This window comes from Pongo pygmaeus, chromosome 2 (genome assembly GCF_028885625.2).
Source record: "Pongo pygmaeus isolate AG05252 chromosome 2, NHGRI_mPonPyg2-v2.0_pri, whole genome shotgun sequence".
Lineage (NCBI taxonomy): Eukaryota > Metazoa > Chordata > Mammalia > Primates > Hominidae > Pongo > Pongo pygmaeus.
This window is the reverse complement of record NC_085930.1, coordinates 40,970,886-40,988,694: the sequence shown is the minus strand read 5'-3', so window position 1 is coordinate 40,988,694 and position 17,809 is coordinate 40,970,886. Positions and strand designations below refer to the sequence as shown.

At 39.8% G+C, this 17,809-nt stretch overlaps 1 protein-coding gene across 2 annotated transcripts in view; it reads right to left on the bottom strand.

Moving 5' to 3' along the window:
* Positions 1–17,809, bottom strand: part of HHLA2 (HHLA2 member of B7 family) — a 140,439-nt gene that overhangs the window by 27,785 nt on the left and 94,845 nt on the right. Inside the window, exon 3 of one of the 2 annotated variants that reach the window (XM_063661597.1) lies at positions 15,683–15,760. The exons of the other annotated variant lie outside the window; for it this stretch is intronic. The gene's annotated coding sequence lies outside the window, so the exon portion shown is untranslated. The remainder of the gene's footprint in view (positions 1–15,682; positions 15,761–17,809) is intronic. 2 annotated transcript variants of the gene reach the window in all.

The following is a 17,809-nucleotide window of genomic DNA, read 5'->3' as shown; positions in this document are numbered from 1 at the left end:
AACTTTTTCTTAGCTAGACTAACTAGTTTTTAACTAGACACATCTGATTATGTCAGATGTGAGGACTTCCACTGAAGTAATGAAAGCTCTACAATGATACGGTGAACTCTCAACACACATAATCTGGGACCAAGTTTCTGTAACATTGAGGAGGATCAACAGTCTGTGGGGTCAAAACATCTGGACTAACTGAATTACGAAGCTGGAAACTTCTTTTCCAATGTCGATTTAAGTTTATCACCTATGCCTGATATCAGAATTCCATCCTATGCTGGTTACAGCTGTTACATTTAAATACATCTATTCTGTGGTAAGTGATATATCCAGCAATCGTCATTCCCCAGTATGAGATTAATCATTCCCACTCAATCCCTTTGTCATCTTTTCAAATCCCGAAGTAAAGAATGCCTACTTGTATCTACATATCAAGGTGCTGGGGCGGGTGACCTGTAACTGAATATCAGAATCAAGGAATTGGCGTGAAAAATAGGCAAATCCAATCTTTATAAGACTTACTCCTACCTGCATAGACTGCTTAGAGCTTTTATTAAGTGATACTTTAAAATAGACTGCTTTCTATCAAGTACTTGTGCCTATGTACATCTGAATTAGTGGCTATCAGTCCTCAGAATTTAAAGTGGTTGCTAACCTGACTAGCTGGTACACAAGAAATGAAAATCTCCTGGCCTAGTTCTGTGTATGCAGTTCAGTGAGTCATTTCCTAAGTACAGTGGTTATCATGTTGGCTTTGTACCAGTGAGTTTTTGGTGCTCAGAGTCAATTCTTCCAAATAACTTTGGTTTGTAAAGCTTCATTGCTTCAGAAGCCTTGTCTTCTACTCATAATCCATACCTAAGTTAGAGCCAGGAAAGGTTCAAGTTCTGAGAAACAAGAGAAAACAAAATGCCCTCCAACTTTTCTTGACCTCCTAGGAAACAGGGCTAGGTCATTCTTTGTGTGGTACCCCACACTGTCATCCAGAAAGTTTTAACATCCTTCCTGCCATTAAAAATATATGATTTCAGCATCACCTATGGGTCACAAACTGTACAGGGATGAGTCAGTCCCTAATCTCAGAAAGCTCCATCTGGTACCAAAAGTTAGGTGAATTACATAAACAAATCATAATACAGAGATGCAAGCAGGAAGAAGGGCTCCCACCAGGTGCTGTGGAAGGAAACAGGAAAGATGCTTGAGATTGGAAGGGACAGGGTGTTAAGGAAGACCTCTCAAAGTATTAGGTTTGAGGGACAAAGAGACACTGGCCTATAAGGAAGAGTAGAAGGTTATTCTGGACAGACAATAGAACAAAGATGCAGCAGCAAGAGAGAACATAAACCCTATATGATGACAATAATACCCAGCAGTCCACATGGAAGAGAAAATGCTGGAAAGGTGTCCCAGGGGTACAGCATGACCATTATTTTAAGCCACACTAGAAAGCTAATGATGAAGTCAGATTGTGTTTTAGAAAGATCACACCAGTGGGATTACAGTGGTTGAGTAAAAGGAGCCAGGCCAGGCGCAGTGGCTCACGCCTGTAATCCCAGCACTTTGGGAGGCAGAGGTGGGTGGATCATCTGAGGTCAGGAGTTCGAGGCCAGCCTGGCCAACATGGCGAAACCCTGTCTCTACTAAAAATACAAAAAATAAGCCAGGCATTGTGGTAGACACCTGTAATCCCAGCTACTCAGGAGGCTGAGGCAGGAGAATCACTTGAACCTGGGAGTCGGAGGTTGCAGTAAGCTGAGAGCGCGCCGTTGCCCTCCAGCCTGGGTGACAAGAGTAAAACTCCATCTCAAAAAAAAAAAAAAGAAAAAGAAAAAAAAGGAGCCAGCCGATAAGCATCAACTAGCTAAATGTAATAGAATACCATTAAAAGAAGACTTTAGTAGGAGATGATTAAATTTGGAAGGACACTGTGACAGACACCAGTACCATTTCCCTCCTTGCTTGCTAACAACTCCTCTGTCAAGCTGTGTTGCAGGACGCGACTGCCTCTATTGAAAAGAACTGACAAAGTGTTCAGAAAGGTAAATGAGATGAGCATGTCTGGCTTTGGATGGAGGTGAGAGCCTCTAAATTGGATGCAAGAGCAGAACATGATGGCAAACCCCGTCCCTCTACTTTCAGAGCATTGATTTGATGTCTGGAGCTGGACCTGCCATCTTACAGTTGTGAGGAAACAAATAGGAGGATTAAGAAGTTACAGTAACAAGGATGACAGAGCAGATGGATGGAAAGAAGCTGGGTTTGTGATGACACTGTTGAGTCTCTGCTCCTGTCTGTGCTGAGTCCTCTACCTCTAGTCTTCCTGTTAATTAAGTAATACATTTAAACTACTGTGAGCTGGATTTTCAAATGTCCCCAAACGTTCGAAAGTAACACATAATGAAGATAATTAATTAAGAAAACTAAGGGATGAAGAGCTACTGACACAAGAACTGGGCTGTTTTTTTGTGTGTTTAAATAAATAAATCAATGAAAAACAAATGTCTCCTTTCACAACAAAATGTTGAAAGAAGATGTGTTATATTTTAACAGAGTAATGTAAAATGTAAGAGACACACATTTGCTTAGCAATGGTAGCAAAAACACTTTTAATCTTGAAGCTAAAACAAATGTTAGTTATGAGCCATTAGAATTTTGTAGTAAGTTTAATGTGCCTTATGGTTTTTATAGGAGTTTTCTGACAGAAAAACCACATTAACTTAAAAATTCCTATTTATTTTTATGTCAACATTAAAAGGAAAATACTATTAACCGAAGCATTATCTTGCAAATGTGGGAATTTTCTTTTATACGAGAAAAGAGTTTGAGGCCGGGTGTGGTGGCTCATCCCTGTAATCCTAGCACTTTGGGAGGCCGAGGCGGGTGGATCTCCTGAGGTCAGCAGTTCGAGACCAGCCTGGCCAACATAGTGAAACTCCTTCTCTACTAAAAATACAAAAATTAGCCAGGCGTGGTGGCGAGCACCTGTAATCTCAGCTACTCAGGAGTCTGAGGCACGAGAATTGTATGAACCCGGGAGGCGGAGGTTGCAGTGAGCCAAGATTGCACCACTGCACTCCAGCCTGGGCAACAGAGCAAGACTCCATCTCAAAAAGAAAGAAAGAAAGGAAGAAAGGAAGAAAGGAAAAAAGGAAGAAAGGAAGGAAGGAAAAAGAAAAGTGTTTGGCTAGCTATTTTACTCTCCAGGACCCCTGTTTCTTTATTTCTTTCAAAGAAACAAAAAAAAGAGTAAATCCTTGTTTTCAAGAGACCTTTAAAAATGAGGCTATAAGGTAATAAAATAACTTCAGAGTGTATAGCTGGGACTTAAATATTTGTAGGAAAAATGAATTTGACATCTTATGACATAACTATATGTGTTTCAATGCCTTAACTTTATAAATTCAACACTAAAGTTAAGACTAAAGAAGGGACCATATAAAAGCTTTAATTTGGTATACAGACTTTCAAATGCAGAGAACTTGAGTTTGATGCATTTGAACAGATGGGTATGTTGGTCTGTTTATATAAATCAAGCTGCCCAGATATACCAGGTAGGTCAACCTTTGTTCAGTTCTATTTGTTTCTAAAACTAGAAATTCTCCAACAAAGTTTTCTGAGTTTAGTAAAGACTGGCAAATTTAGGCGAGAGAGGGAGCATGTGTAACCAATGCTGAGCGATTTATAGAATAAGACGATTTCTTTAAGTGGGGCATCTTTACCCACGCCCCCATCTGCTCAGGCAGTGAGATCCAGGCCCAGCATGAATCACTAGAGAATGAATCTCCTTGCATTGGCTTCCAATCTCTTACTGTCTAAAGATCAGCTACCACCTTCTTTGAGAAACAGAAATTCTGTCATCTACGCTCCTCCCTATTTAACCCATCTCTGGCAATTCCTCCTTGCCTCAATTCTCTCCCTTCCTATCTTTCCCTAAACCTTAGCCCTCCTCCTAATCCGCCTGGCCCTTCACAGACGGCTCTTTCCCCAGGCTCCCACACACTGAGTAACATTCCTTGACCCTGTTGTCCTCTTTAGTTATGATCCTAATTCCCATCTACCTTTACCATCCAAGTCTTATTTGGGGCCACATCTGTTGCCACTCCTCACTCCATGCTCACTATTTAAAGTCTTTTGAACCAGATTTTTCTTTCTTACCAGTCCTGAAACTATTTTTGAAAGGCACCAAGTGACACACCTGACAAACCAAAGACATCTTTAAACCAAATGAGAGAGGTCCAGCCACTCTTCCCTGGCCAACAAACGGAGTGTTCTTTTGTACTTGTGGTAAGTTTGGCAGGAGGAATTGTCACATCAGAGGAGCAGATCACGTAAGTAAAAACAGATGGAAGAAAGAATCAATGAACAATGTTTACTAGGAGATTTTACCTGCTAAAAGAAAAATCAATAATTTTCTTTTTTCTCTTGCATCTTATTAACCCTTTTGGTAGTATTAATGCAACCTTTCAGTATTACTAAACATATACTAATATATGCATTACATTTATATATATATAATATGCTATATACTAATATAGCATATAATAATACACCATAATTCTAGGCACAATCACATGAAGTATTATAATTTCCATTTTATAGATGAAGACATTGAGGTTCAGAGAGGTTAAGTAATTTGCTCAAGCTTACAATTGACAAACAGCAAAGTCAAGACTAAATTAAGTTGGGCTTATGACTTTGAGGCCTTCTACTAACCACTCTACTGTGAAATCTCACAGGTCACATCACCACCCCAAGGTGATTCCCCTGAGAACCAACTATGGAGAAGCTGATAGTTTATTTCAGTGTAGACTTAATCTTTTTGTGAATCTTGACCTTTTTGTGAGTCTTATCCCTGGTTCCAAAAAGTTATTTTCTCTCAGCAAGTGGTTGATAGTGATTGTAAAACTGTATGGTTTTATAGTCATAACTATTGTTAGACCTGTATCACATCAGAAGTTAGTGCAACAACTCCAAAATCGTCTGTCTGCTTTCAGTTGCTCAGCTTTCCTGTGGCAAACAGGCATTCCATTAATTATTAATAGTCGCCTCTTTTACTTTCAAAAGTGTCCCAGTTTGAATGATAAATTATATGATCAAGCTACTTATGTACCATTGCCATCTTAGTCTCCTGAAAACATTGATTTGAATATGTAATCCATCTGCCCAAAAGGCAAGAGCTCTTGCTAAGTGTGTAGGGGACATTTATGAATGCCCAGAAATCCTGCCTCCAGGACAACCCTCCCTCCCTGTTGTATCTCATTCTGGAGGGATTATTAACCACTGTTGATCACAATGGTCTGCTCCACCACTCCATCTAAGGATAGGCTAACTAATCCACGTGTGAATAATCATGGCAACCTGTTCAAGGTGGGAGGGGGACATGTGATCCAAGAAGGGCCAGAGTACTACTTACTGCAAATTAAACAAGGGCTCTTTCTGCTAGCCTTGTAGAGAGAAAACATATATTTGGAACTGCTGGCAGCAATAATTCCTGCCACACAAAGAGAACTTCAACAGAAAGAAATCAATCAATGATGAGAAGTGAACAGGAAGGCTGAGGGTGAGTGCTTGATGGTAAACAGTCAAGTGCACGGGAGCACACATGAGTGCCCCCCAACAAGCATGTCCTCATAACTTGGTTCCCATGCTTCTTAATTCAATTCTATAAACTTCCCCAGTAACCTGCTATTCTATGTAATGCTAATAAAATCCCTCTGCTTAAGTTCATTTGAAATGTGTTTCTATAACTTGCACATAAAAGTGTACTGACACCTCATATCTCCTACAATTTCACCTTCAATAATATTCAAATATATGAAATATTTTAAAGTCCTAATGTCCTACCTGGCAGAATGTCAAAGATATATAGATATCAAATCTATATATCTATGATATATGATACATAGATATCAAATTTAGATATCTATGATATATATTTCTATATATATAGACAGGTATCGCTACATATATACATATGTGTGTGTGCGTTTGTACATACACTTATATACATTTTATATTCAGTTCTGAGAAAAATACCTGGAGACAGTGGCTTATATTATTGGTGAGGCCATACACTGATAATTAAGTTCCTGGAAAGCAACTTGGTGATATTTTTCAAATGCCTTTAAAATTGCAAGACCTTTTGTATCATTTAAGGTGAGTTTAGTGACAAGCAACAAACAGGTTTAGGACATAAGCAAGAAGGAAATTAGAAGGACACTGGTAACTCCAGAACTCAAGGAAGAATGAGCAAGCACCAAAAAGAGCAAAGGCCCAGACAATTCCAAGAAAGTCAACACAGGAACCCTGGACACTTCCTGGATTCTGTCATACGGTGACTCAGTTCCAATCAAATTCCACCTGGATAGGTCTCTGTTCCACCTTCTAAAGTTTCTGGGGAGGGTGAGCTTTGGTTATGTACTTCCACTCTTGAGAAAGTTGGCCGTGACTAGGACATCCAGCGATTAAGGGAGGACGTCAAGATATAAGCTGCTCAGTTAACTCATTGGTATATTTCTGTTCATTCAACTTTGACTGTACAAACACGTAGATTCTGCATAGACAAAGATACCTTCACCTAACCCACCTAAATACTCTATGAACAATGGCAAGCTCACTCATCTTCACAGTGGCAAGCTACCAAAGTTACCCACAGCTGCTGCATCTGGGAGTTATAATATATTTTACAAGGCCACTGCTCATTAAGATCAGTGTTTCTCAAACTCTCTGTAGCAAAGCGGCAGTAAACTTCTGTTTATAATCTGTCATGGACAAATTCATTGGGAAAATGTAATAAAAATGAATTGCTAGAAAAATGAAATTAAAGAACATCAAATGCAAGCCTCAGCTTTTATTACATACAATAGGCATAGAAATGTTAATGCCACCTTGACAGCATAATTTTAAATACTCTAGTTCTGCACTTCTCTCATCATGAACCAGTATTAAACAGTTCACACACCAGCATCAGTCTGCAGACCTCCCACTTAGAATAGTACTACTCTTGGTAATGCCATTTCCCCTCAAATCCGCTTCAACCTCTGGTCCAGAAGGCATACTTTACCACCACCAGCACACTGTGTGTAAAATATGGAGAGAAAACATTTTGTGCTAAGTCATGACACATCAAGCAAGGAAATAGATCTTTCTTTCTGCCATTTATCCCGAAGCCAGAACTGGTATTAGGTGTTCTCTTTGCTATTACCCATAATGTAATTTCCTTACCTTTGGCCAGCCCTTCATTTTTTTTTTAATGGAATAACCTGAACCTTGGTTCTTGAGCTGTTCCAGTTCCTAGTGGTCTTGTGCATAGAAGGGCAATCATCTTTGATTAATCTTTCTCACTGAGCACATGAGGAAAAGTAAGGATCCACAGAGTTCCTTTCACATTCCTCCTAGACCTAGTTGTACAGCAGTATTGCATCTCCCCTTACTAGGCAAGGTCAGTCACCTCAGCCAACACAGTATCCCACTTTCTGCCATTTGTTGTCCCCTAGCAGGAAGAGCCCACATTACCAGTTTTAGCTTCCAATTTAGAAGAATCACAGTATATATTACATGATGAAAGCATTCCTTAAGTACTAACAAGAGATGGGTCACCCTAAGAAGGACAGCAAGTAAAAATTTTGGGAATAGGTTAATTAGTTATCATTGTTAGACACATCAGTCCCTCCTCACTCTTTGGTTCCTAGATCCATGTCTTTTAATTGTGGGGAAAGTATTTCTTATTTCAAACACTAGTTCAGAGCCTAACCAGTGTTCTACAGAGTAGCTATGTCATCAGATGGAAGAAGATCCCCTTTAAGATTGTGGTGCTGTCTTTAGTGACCATTGCACAATGTCGTAAGGCTAACTACTTCATAAATAGGGAACATAAAACAGTGAATTACATTTTAATTAGTCCATTGCCTTCATTCTTTGTTTTTGATCAAATAACTCCCCTCATAGCCAATTTGGGTGGGATAACAAGATAGTGTATGAAGCATTTGGAAAGTTCGCAATTGGTAGTACTGGCAGGGGCACAACAGGGAGGAAGTAGGAAAAGAGAATGCTGTTTCCTTTCATAATGAGAGCAACTAGATATAATACAACAAGGAGTTCACTGTGTTTACTAGGTATGATGCCATATCAGAGATGTGGGCTGGTCTCTAAGGTTGACAAATGGATCACTCAGCTATCATATTAGCATGGTCTGCTTTGATGAGGGAAAGACTGTGTGGTGGAGTCTGTACAAAGCCCCTATTGCTACTTTTGTGGCTGCCTCAGTCATGTTCTATCTGGATGCTCATCAGAAAGGCCGAAGCAGCAGCTGTCAATCACTTGAATAGGCATTCATACCATCAGGTCAGTTCAGCCTCCTTTGCATGCTTGCTCAACACACTCCTTAACTGTCTCATGATCTGGATCCATTCGAATGTTCCATGATGACATCCTTTTTCTTAATCGTATAGTCAATCTTCTTCTATGTTCTTGACCAACATGCCCAAGAACTTGTTACAGAGCCTGACTTTAGGCCTCATCTTCATTCAGGTAAAGTTCCAATGACATGTATTACCCAACATTTTACCTAATGGGAGGCTTTCCCTTCTCCATCGTCTTTTAGGGTTAGCCCTGTCAGAGGCTCTAAAGCTGCAAAATCTACTTATAGTCAGTGGTAGTTGTTATCCTGAAAAGTCATCCTTTGTACTCAATAGCTTGTTAAAGGGACTCCCCATGAGGCCACAAGCACAGGTTGTGGATGAAACAGCGGTATGGTGGGCTCAGTGGGCATGTAAACAATCTGCTCATGCAGCTCATTTGTTCTTTAGGGGTTTGATGGAATGTGGCCAGGCACATTCAACTTTGTCCCTGGCTTTCTTGTGGATCCTGGATCCCTGATCATAGAATCTAAAACTCAAACATCTTCATGCACTGTGTACTGACTCACTCAGATACATTTCCTGAAAAGAATAATTACTTGCTAAAGGGAGCAAAGCCTTTCTCCAAGATCTAGAAACTTTTATTGCAATTCTATTAGGATTTGCCACAGGAATCATTCAGTATTCAGATCTGCCTTAGTCACTGCATTAATTTGCTCCAATGAGGAGACAACATATGGAACAGCAGTTGCAGTGAGAATCATCACCTGATTAAGTAATGATATGCTGGACAGCTTTTCTAGCACCAGCTCCATCTTTTCCATGACTCAAGCTCCTGATGGGCAAATCTGCCATTCCAGCTTCCATAAGGTGGCCTCACCCCTGGGATCCCATAGCATCCTTCCAGCATGAAAGTGACGTCCTACTGTTACCTGCACTCCTCACCATCTTTGATTTCATTTCCCAGTTCCCTGAATTAAATCCCGTCTCTTGTAAGTACTTGGTGGATACTATTTTCCTGGATAGACTATACCTGTGGATCAGTTAAAGTGACTCATAATAGGCCCTCTGGGATATAATTAAAACATTTGTCTCTGAGTATATAATAGGGATGTCTATCCTTGACAACTTTCTGAATCCACAAATCAGCTCCCCATCCTTTTTCAAAAAGTCTATTACAATAGGAGAGCCAAGTGGCAGTAATTTGTTTACCTCATACATTTAAAATAGTTGATCAGAAGCAACACCACATCCTAGGCTATTTTCAAAGGACTGAATGATATATATGCAAATACTCATACCTTATTCCCATCTAGTTTCACAGCATTGATACAGCACTGATGACACTTGGGGAATGAAAGTTTTGGGTTTTGTTTTATATCAAAAAGTAAAACTAAAACACAGACATTAAAGGCTGGCTCATCAATTTGGTTCCCAAAGATTCCATGTTTAATCTAAGCCAGAGACTTCTGCTTCTCTGACCATTTCCTGAGCCCTGATTATTGCATTGCCTTTGGATCTGTGACTACACCCACTTGGAGTCTGCAGTTGCCTGTTTTCAGCATGACTCCTCCTAACTCTGCTCGTTTAGAAATCCCATTTTCATTGCACCCTCCCAGCTGTAGTCTTGGCCTATGAAGAACAGTAATGTGCATTTTAAAGGATTCTGTGGCCTGCCTTTGCAATTTACTTCCCATGGGAAGAAAAGATTCTTCTGGGTCCTGAAGCAGAACAGAATGAGAGATAGGTGGGTCAGAGACACACACATACATGTGTCCAAATCAATACTAGCTCTTACAGTCTTTTGAGCCAAAAAGACCCCAGCATAATGAAGGGGAAGGAATTCAATGTCATCTAGCGTAGGACAGCATTCAACAATGGTTTGCACTCACCAGGCCATCAAACTTGAAATTAAAGCTGGCTGTCTAGGCTAGCTCATTGAATACAGACTAACTGGTGAGTACTATAGCAATGATTTCAGTGAGATCTGAATTTCTGAAATTTCCTCTTAAAATGTTTTTTTCCTCTCTATCCTCTGAGGCATGTATGTGCTGAATTTAAATTAATTTTTTTTTTTTTTGGTTACTGAGACAGCAACACTGAAAAGACATATAGGGTTGGACCACATAGGGTTGCAAGATAAAATCCAGGATGTCCAGTTGAATTTGAATTCAGATAAACTAATAATTTTTTAGTACAAGAATATCCTAGCCCTCAGACATACTGAAATTCAAATTTAACTGGGAATCTTGTATTTTTAATTGCTAAATCTGACAACTCTATGGGTAAGAGCCATTGGCATTCACTTCTTTTCATATAAAAGAGACTTTGCTGCTTTTTGCAAGGAATAAAAAGAAGTGGTTGAGAATTAAGGTTATGACATGAGATTGTGTGGGTTTGAATCACGTCACCTCTACTTAATGACTATGTGACTCTGGACCAGAATTAGCCACATAATTTATGAAGTCAGGGTGCTTCATCAGCCTCCATTCTCTTGATTTTGGTATCAGCTATCCAGACACCCAAGGTTTCACTTCCAAAGAGATGCCCAGTTGCCTGAGGGTGATAGATGGACTAGCTGTTTGGCCATCACTTACCATGAGCTCTTAAATTTCTGCACCAGAACACAGAATGGAGCCTTACTGCCTTTTATCCCAATAAAGTCCAATGACTAATTCCAAATATTACCTTTCTATAGGTGTCTATCATATACAATCCACCATCAATATTATTTGGGGGTTTCTTTTTTTGTTGTCAACAGAAAGGAACCCAGAATAACAAGCAAACCATGGAGTTTTGAGGGAAGGAGTCTAAGGTTGCTCACACAACCTAAGGAAGGGCTACAGAAACCAGCTTCAGGAAGGAGAGGAACAGGAGAAGCAACATCAAAACCCAGCTTAGAAGCCTGATATCTTTGCACCAGATCCTCACCTGAAAGTCCCCTTTTGTATGTCAGCTTTCCAGGTTTCTTTTCACCCAACTTGAATCTAGATATTCTATTACTGGCTCAGAATGGTCAGGGTTGAGACTGAGAATGATAGCACTATCAGAGCCTGCAAGTGAATTTGCATGAGTTGGGCACACACTCCAGTTTGAGTCTATTGTAAGCTTTGTCTCAGCAACTCTACTGTTAGGACTCTGTTATAATAATCAGAGATGTAATGATTGTATGAACAGGCTTCTTATTGCAGTGAAGATTTGGAAGCAACTTAAATGTCCAATGACAGGGAAGAAAGAGAACTATGATATGCAAATGTACATCATTTATGAAATGATTTTTAATTTAATGGATTTTTACTGTTATGGAAAATTCTCATATGAAATTTATAATGCAAGTCAGAATTTTACAATAATGCCTTTTTACAAAGGAGTTACATAAAATACACTAAAATATTGGAACTCACTAGTCCCACCCCCTGGAGGTAATTGTGCCCAGTTAAGTAGCCTCCATTTTTCTGAGTCTGGAAATTATTTTTAACATTTTTCTGAGTCTGGAAATTATTTTTAAAAATTAAAATTTTGATTGCTTTTGAACCAAATTCCTCAGTTGGCTCCAGCTTACCTTTTAAAGTGAATGTCCTTTGTTTCCTAGACTAGTTAGTCAAAAGAAACTAACTTGGTCTACAATTTTAAGATCTACAGAAATGCCACGTCTTTCATGAAACCTCAGTCAACTTTTAGTGATCTCGCTTGCCACAAGATTCCTCTCCATCTTGCTTGTACCAGTCATTAAGCACTTATACAACTTTATGTGGTTAGTTTCAAAAGCATGGGAGTGTTTTAAAATTTCACGATTGTTTTCATCAAGGTAGAATGGGGAGGGGAAGGCAGGCAGCAGAGGAAGAAAGAGTAAGGAAAAAATGGACTATTCTAGCTCAGAGATGCTAAAGAGTAAAGAAAATTTGATAGCCAGATGTAATACAATCTTTGATTAGATCTTCAATCAAAAACTTGCTACAGGGCAAATGGGTGTGCTTGTCACTCACTGGGTTCTTATTGAAATATGCTGGTGCTATGCTACAAGTCCAAGGATCAAATTTTGAGAAGCAATACTCCAAAGGGCATTTTGAGGCCTATTGGAAAAATTTCACTGTATTTTATCTAATACATCAGTGTTTCATTTCTACAGTGTGAGAAGGGCATGTGATTATATGAGGTAGTTTTTATTTGTAGGCTATATGTACTAAAGTGTTTAGGGGTGAAATGTCATTATTACTGTAACTTACTTTCAAATGGTTCTGCAATAAAATTATATACATAAATATGTATATGAGGAGAAAATGGGATAAAATATTAACAATGGATGAACCTCAGTGAAAGGCAAACAAATGCTCACACTTCTGTTTCCTTCAACTTTTTTTTGATTTTGAAAAATCTTCAAAATATAAAAACTATGAAATGATAAATAAAAATACAAATCCCCATAGAGGTTGAGTCAATATATCTGCAGTGAGACCTAGGAGCCTGCATTTTAACAAACACTCCAGAGATTTCCCTCACCAGTTGTACACAGACCACATTTTGAGAACAATGTTCTAGACGGCAGTGGAGAGCACTGTTTGCTTGATGACATATTCTCGAACCGGCTGGGGTGTCCAGGTTTGAAACACCCTAATAAACTGTGGCAGCTGTAGACTGTTTGCCTAGCAGCCTTTGCATTCCCCTTGTCCCTCTAACAGCACTTTCTTTCCTTGGGGACCTCGCCACAATTCACAATTTGAGGAAATATGGACAGAGAAGACCTTCACCCAACCCTTATCTTTCACAAGCAGGTATTATATATGTTTATATGCTGAACAACGAAATGCCCTAAGTTTAGCAGGTAAATGGCATACATTTATTATCTTACTATCTCTGTGGATTAGGCATCTTGGCACAGCTCAGCTTGGTCCTATACTCAGGGTTTTTACCAGGCTGCCGTCGAGCTGTCAGCCAGGGTTCCAGTCTCATCTGAGGCTTGGGATCCCCTTCCAAGCTCACTTATTGTTGGCAGAATTCAGTTCCTTGCAGCGGTAGCACTGAGGCCCTCAGACCCTAGAGACACCCACCATTTCACATCATCCCAGTTTCCTTCTTCAAGGCCATCAGGGGCCACTGCTTTAAGTCTTTGAGTCTCTGCTAAAGGACTCACTGGACTTGGTCAGGGCCACCCAAATAATCCCTTTTGTGGTTAATTCAAAAATCTATTGCTATTGCTAATTATATCTGCAAAATTCCTTTACCTTTGTTATGAAAGGTAACCGTATCAAAGCAGTGACTATCCAATCATATTCACAGGTGCAGCCCACATTAAAAGGTAGAGAATTACACAGTGTGTACACTGGGGGCAAGAATCTTGGGGGCCACCTTAGAGTTCTGCCTGCAGTGGTCCTACCACAGCCCCTGATGATCACTTCCTGGTATCCAGACTCTTGTACAGTCCTTTCCCACACTGTACCAGGGCTGGTCTGTATAACCAATAGAATACAGCAGAAATTATGATGTGTCTCTTCTGATATGAGGTTATAAAAGACACTGTGGCTTCCATTTTGGTTTCTTTCACTCTCTGATCACTCACTCTTGAAGAAGTCAGCTGCTGTGCTGTATGAATAGCCCCACAGAGAGCTCATATGGCAAGGAACTGAATCCTCCCACCAACAGCCTCATGAATGAGTTTGGAAGCATTTTCTCCAGCTCCTTCAGATGATGGAAGCCCTGGGCAATACCTTAACTGCAACCCAATTAAAGACCCTGAGCCAGAATGACCCAGCTAAGCTGCTCCCAGATTCCTGTCCCTCAGAAACGGAGATGATAAATGTTTGTCTTAAGCTGCTAATTTTTAGAGTAATATGTTATGCAGTAGTAGATTGTTCATAAATACCTGACCCAGGGCTGACTAATCGAGGAAGAGTGAACGATGCCTGTGTCCCTCTTCCATAGCAATACGGGAGAAGCACAGGTGCAGTAGAAGTTAACACGCCCACAAAGAGAGGGGCAGACATCAAGAGTGGGTTGATGATGCAAGATCAGCAGTGGTAATTTTTCAGACTCTGGACCGGACCCAGTCAGTTGTGAATTAGTGCCATGCCTGTTGTTCCCAGTATCATGAGCCAATACATTCCTCCACTCCCCTTTAAGTTCAGAATCTTTGAAGTATATTTAGACCTGCTGAAAACATTTTGGGTCTCTGTCCAACTCCAGCAAGCACAAATTTATACCGATATGCAATGTAGTCAAGCCAAAGACAGTAATTTGTGCTGCCCACCCCTCCCCCACTTTGATGCCTCTGATTAGGCTTGAATCTGATTTCTGTCATTTGCAACCAAGAGTTTTGACTCATAAAACCCCCTATAGGATCAGTTTCATGACTCATTCAGGACGTTTCTTTTTTTAGAGGCTCTTTTCCTCCAAGGTCATGTTGGCTGATCCTGAATCACATGTTAGGTCATGCTTTTCAGGTTTCCTGGAAAGTAAGTTCTGTTTACTTGTACTTCTAAGAAAGCTCCTGTGGCACTTTCTTACAGGGAAGTCTTAACATGCTGAGAATATAGCAATTTGACTAAATGATCTACATTTATTCCAGGGTAAATTTCCTCTATAGTGTGTGGCTTTTTGCATCCTAACTTAGCTAATCAAACACTCTCTGGGTACTGAGCCAACTCTTCATGCTGAAGCAGCCTGAGCAGTCATTGTGGAGAGAAACACAATCAACAAATCCCACGCATGAATCCAGCACAAACTCTGATTCTAAGATGTAATTTCTTCATACTTGCTGCTCTCAGTGCAAAAGAGTCTTTAGAGACCCCACATTTAATCCACAATTCCGCCTCCTCCCAATTCTGAACTGCAGCAATGAGTGAACACAAACTGAGATCTTTCCTGGCGTGTCCCCTTCCCTATATAACAACTACTACTGCAATTTTCTCCTAAACACTCCAGCACCACTATCAAAGTGGCACATAGATAATGCAGCTTAAAATTTATAATCATCAGACAAAGTAAAAAATGCCACTCCTAACTTCCCTCCCCCATAATTCCAAAATTTACCATTTCTCAGAATAATATAGTGTGCAAAGTCTAAATTCACCTCAACAGCATCATCTCTTACTATTTGGATTCAAAGCCCAGGTCTATTTAAAGCTGTGTACTGTTGTCCAAGTTACCTAACTCCTTTTTGCCTCAGTTTCACATCTAGTAACAGGGATAATAATATTCACTTCCAAATCACTGTTATAAGAATTACATTAATAATATTTGCAAAGCAATTAAAATGTTTCCTGGTCATGCAGTGATTTTCAAACAAATAGCTGCACAGATAATACTGAAATCTCATTGTATATCTCCCTACTTACCATAGGAGGTGCGTTCTAGGCTTTAGTATATTCCACATCACCATCACCGTCTGTGCAGGGTTAGTATTCTCCTACATACTGTGTGGATAAAATTAGATTAAGGTGATCCCAGAGTATCAACGCCCCAGATGACTAGCAAAATAAAAACAAATTCCGTTTGGAAGAAAATATTATACCAAGCTGAAAATTACTTTTACAACTTTTTTTTTCTTTGAGACAGAGTCTCATTCTGTTGCCCAGGCTGGAGTGCAGTGGCGTGATCTCGGCTCACTGCAGCCTCCGCCTCCCGGGTTCAAGTGATTCTTCTGCCTCAGCCTCCCAAGTAGCTGGGACTACAGGCACCTGCCACCAGACCCTGCTAATTTTTATATTTTTAGTAGAGACAGGGTTTCACCACGTTGGCCAGGCTGGTCTCGAACTCCTGACTTCAGGTGATCCACCCACCTCAGCCGCCAAAAGTGCTGGGATTACAGCATGAGCCACCATGCCCAGCCTCTACAACACTTTTGCAAATACAATGTCTGACACACAGTAAAAAATAACCAGGCACTCAGAGACAAGAAAACAATCAAACAGATAACTGAAAATAAAACTCACGTGCACTTCAGATGTTAGTTTTTAGATATAGACTTTAACCATACTTTTTTTGTTCAAAGAGACCATGATAAAGAACCAAACAGAAACTACAAGAACTGGGAAATAAGTGAAATTAGCAACAATTGATTTAACAGCTGACTAGACAGTTAAAGAGAACCAGTACCCTGGATATTGATCTGTAAGAAAGTATTCAGAATGAAGCAAAGAGAAACAAAGGGATGGAACATTAGAAAGAAAGATGAGAAACAGAGGACACAGTGAGAAGGCTTAAGTGAAATCCTAGGAAAAAGAAAGGAGAATGTGTAGGAATTATTTGAAGAAATAATGAAGGACAATTTTCCAAAACTGAAAGACATTAATTCACAGATTCAAGAAGCCCTATAAACCTCAAACAAGATAAACAACCAGGTACCTCACCAAAAATGTTAAAAACCAAAGAGAAAGTAACTTTTAAAGCAGTCAGAAGGCACAACAGAAAAGGCAGGTTGCCTTCAAAAGAGCAACAATTAGGCAAATACCTGACTTTTAAACAGAGGTAATAGAAGCCAAAGATGAGAGAAAAATTTATTCCAAGTGATCAAAGAAAATGGCTTCCAACCCAAAATTGCAACCCCCAAATTATAACTTCCAACCCAAAATTGTAGCAAAAATATTTCAAGAATAAAGTGAAATAATTCTCAGACACAGAAAACATAATTTGAAGCCAGTAGAACTGCACTAAGTGAAATACTACAGGCATGTTTTTCAGGCAGAAGGAAAATGATACCAGGTGGAAGCTCAAATTCAGGAAGGGATGAAGAGTTATGAATATAGGGCAAATTTAAATAAGTAGACTAGCTTTCTCCCCATGGATGCTGCTGCAGAAACATCATTAAAGTCTCTCTTTCCATAGCAGCCATGTCTAAGTCAGAGTCTCCTAAAAAGCCTGAACAGCTACAGAGGCTTTTCATCACATAGTTGATCTTTGAAATAACTGATGAGCGTTTCTACAGCCATTTTGAGCAGTGAGAACTCTTATGGACTGTGTAGTAATGAGAGACTCAAACAGCAAGCACTCTAGGGGTTTTGGGTTGTCCCATATGTCACCATGGAGGTAGATATAGCCATGAATGCAAAGCCATCTTATATGATTTTGCTGTATCCCCACCCAAATTTTATCTTGAATTGTAGCTCCCATAATTCCTACATGTTATGGAAGGGACTCAGTGGGAGATAATTGATTCATGGGGGCAGTTTTCCCCATACTGTTCTCATGGTAGTGAATAAATCTCAGGAGATCTGATGGTTTTGTAAAGGGAAACCCCTTTTGCTTGGTTCTCATTTGTTCTTTGCTTGCTGCCATGTAAGATGTGCCTTTCACCTTCTGCCATGATTGTGACACCTCCCCAGCCACATGGAACTGTAAGTCCATTAAACCTCTTTTCCTTTATAAATTACCCAGTCTTGAGTATGTCTTTATCAGCAGCATCAAAATGGACGAATACACCATACAAGGTGGATGGAAGAGTTGTGGAACCAAACAGAGCTGTC